We start from the raw sequence: 3,440 nt of genomic DNA, 5'->3' as shown, positions 1-3,440 counted from the left end.
GTAAAGCCTCTGGAATGGATGCAATTCCAGCAGAGATATTTAAGTCTGCCGGTCCAGTGGCCCTTGAGGCCGTCCATGCCCTCCTTACCAGCATATGGATAGAAGAGGACATGCCAAAAAACTTTAAAGATGCCAGTCGTCTCCCTTTTCAAGAACAAGGGTAGCAGAGCTGATTGTGGCAATTACCGGGGTATTTCTCTCCTGTCAATTGCCGGGAAGATCTTGGCTAGGGTAATTCTCAACCGCCTAATCTCCAACATAGCAGAGGTCAACCTACTAGAGTCTCAGTGTGGATTCCACCTAGGTCGTAGCACCATTGACATGATCTTCACAGTCAGGCAGGTACAGGAAAAATGCATTGAGCAGAACATGGACCTCTACAGTGTCTTTATAGATTTGACCAAGGTGTTTGACACGGTTAATAGAGAGACCCTCTGGATGATTCTGGAAAGACTTGGATGCCCAGACAGGTTCATGAACCTAATCAGACTCTTCCATGATGACATGACTGGCCAGGTACTCTCCGGTGGTGAAACGTCAGAACCGTTCAGCATTGCCAACGGCGTAAAACAAGGCTGTGTTCTGGCTCCTGTCCTCTTAAACCTCTTCTTTACATGTGTGCTGAGTCAGAGCCCTGCAGTCAGAGACCTTGAACATGGGGTATTTTTGAGGTACAGGTTGGACGGATCGCTCTTCAATCTTCAACGCCTGAACGCCAGGACCAAAACAGTGGAGAGGAAAATACTTTAAGCACTCTTTGCCGACGACTGTGCTCTCATGGCGCACACAGAGCCTGATCTCCAGTGCATTGTCAACTAGTTTACAGAAGCCTACCGTCTCTTTGGTCTGACCATCAGCCTGGGCAAGACAGTGGTCCTGTTACAACGAGCCCTTTCCAATGCACTTCCTCCATCTATCACCATTGATGGGACAGAACTGAAGACAGTCGAAGACTTCAAGTACCTGGGTAGTGTTATCACATGCGAGGTAACAGTATCCGGGTAGGTAACCCGGATATGCAAAGTGCAAATCAAGACCTTGGCCGCCTGAAAACGTGTATTGAACCAGCACAACATCAGACTAACCACAAAAGTAAAACTGTATAGGCTATTGTTCTCACCGGCCTCCTGTATGAATGTGAAACATGGACCTTGTACAGAAGACATTTGAAACAGCTGGAACAGTTCCACATACGCAGCCTGAGGTCACTTCTCTGCATCTGCTGGCAAGATCGCAAAACAAATCTTGAGTTCCTGGGCAGAGCCGAGACAACCAGCATCAAAGGCAAGATCTTGAAATCTCAGCTTCAGTGGACAGGGCATGTCATCCGCATGGATGACAGCAGATTGCCAAAACAGCTCCTTTATGGTGAGCTTTGCTCAGGCAAACGCAAGCAAAGGCAGACCACGCAAAAGATTCAAAGACTGTGTAAAGTCCAATATGACACTTGCTGGGATTGCCCCAAAAGAGCTAGAGCACCGTGCACAAGACAGGAGTGGCTGGTGTACTCTCTCAAGGCAGGCACAAGGCACCTTTGAGGTGAGACACCTCGCACACATCACTGAGGCCCAAGCAAGGAGGAAGACTGTTGCATCTGCACCTGCTGAACTAGGACAGTTCCCATGCCCCTACTGTGAACAGCTGTGCCGTTCAAGGATTGGACTCCACAGCCACCTACGAGTCCACAATAGATGAGCTGTGCAGAGTATCATCATCATCGACATCGACTACCAAGATATATATATATATAGTCATGGTTTCAGTAAATATATACTTACCAAAATCATGACAACTCATAATATTGTTATAAATAGAATATTTGATGTAATGTGTCCACTTAAGAATTGACAAGCATCCTGTATCAGCAGCAGACTGTGTTGTGTATGCCGATATGTTGACCCAGAAAGAAGGGCAAAGTATGAGAGAGAGAGAAAATTAAAAAATATAAAATTAAAGGCAATGTCTCCATTCAAATCGGTTAGTTAGTACTGAAAAAAATAAAATAAAAGGTCTTTAATGCCTGAGGTGGGAAAATATGATATGCTGGGGGTTTGATATGTGCATAAATTATGTTTAGTCATTTAAAGATGAAAATGAATCGTATGTAGTAAAACAAAAATTCTACTTGGCTTTTGTCCATTGTGCAAAATCATGGACAGTGAACCTAAAGTATGAATTTTAAGGCTAAACAGCTAGCTAACTAAGGATAAAGACATAAAATTAGGATACAATAAATCACACAACAGTCGTGGCAACCAAATAATGTATCATTTATTGCACTCCAGTGCATTTTAACATGAAAATTGAACAATTTTCATTACAAAAGCAGGACATAGATTCACTTGGTGACTTTTAAAAATGTTAAAGACAAAAGTTATTTCCCATACACATTCTCATGCAGAAAGTTTGGCTTATTCACAATTTTGGACATATTTTGTGTAGGCGTATAAATGAATCAGGATGCATTAACATTCTGGCTTTGTCCAGAGTTCACTTTAATTTGCTATGATCATGCGACTAGCACTCAGCAGCCAGTGTGCTTGTTCTATATTGTGGAAGTGTACATTTCAGCTTAAAATGTAGGAAATATAAGAACAAAAGCAACATTTTTACAACATATTACAAGCCCCACAGGCTCAAATTAAAACCTTCCGTTTAGGGAATTATATCAGACCTGGAAAACCACCACTAACAACTTCGGTGTCAATATAATGTATTTGTGTAAAATGACTAATAAATGTGTCATTAATTTTGTCACTAATAAATGGAATTTTTGTGTGCTATTGCATTTTGTAAAATGCATAAAATATATACTTTAAGTGCAGGATTTATTATTAAAACAATAGGCAAATTAATAATTTGTTCACTGTGTTGGGAATAGGTTTCTTTTACTGAATCTTTGGCAGTTCTTGTCTTGGGTTTTAAAAAGTGCTGTTGACACCTTAAAAGTGTCTCTTAACTTAGAAAGCCCTATGTGATGTATAAATATAAACGTTGGTGGAGCATAATCATTTATTTGTGCTGAAAGCCTTCATTTTTACTAAAAATAATGCAAAAAAATAAAGGGGTCTATGTAATGCAATAACCTTTTTCAAAAGATACATTCAAAAACTTGTAGCATAACAGCTTTAAAGCATACCAAAAACCTTCGCTTATTTTATACAAACAGTTGCACAGTCTTAAAGATGCTTTTTCTTCATATAGTGTACGTACAAACAACATAAAAGGCCAAAAAGCACGTTCTTCAGAAGCATTATAAATAATCTATTGTGTAATTGTGTTGCATGTGGACCTGTAATAGTGTGTGTGATTACAAACTGATTACAAAAAACCTTAAAAAAAAAAAAAAAAGTTTATATATATATATATATATATATATATATATATATATTTATTTGTGTGCAGATGTGAATGGAAATATGAAAGGCAACAAGATCGAT

Source organism: Rutilus rutilus (genome assembly GCF_951802725.1).
Source record: "Rutilus rutilus genome assembly, chromosome: 21".
Taxonomy (NCBI): domain Eukaryota; kingdom Metazoa; phylum Chordata; class Actinopteri; order Cypriniformes; family Leuciscidae; genus Rutilus; species Rutilus rutilus.
Note: the sequence above shows the minus strand (reverse complement) of the source record.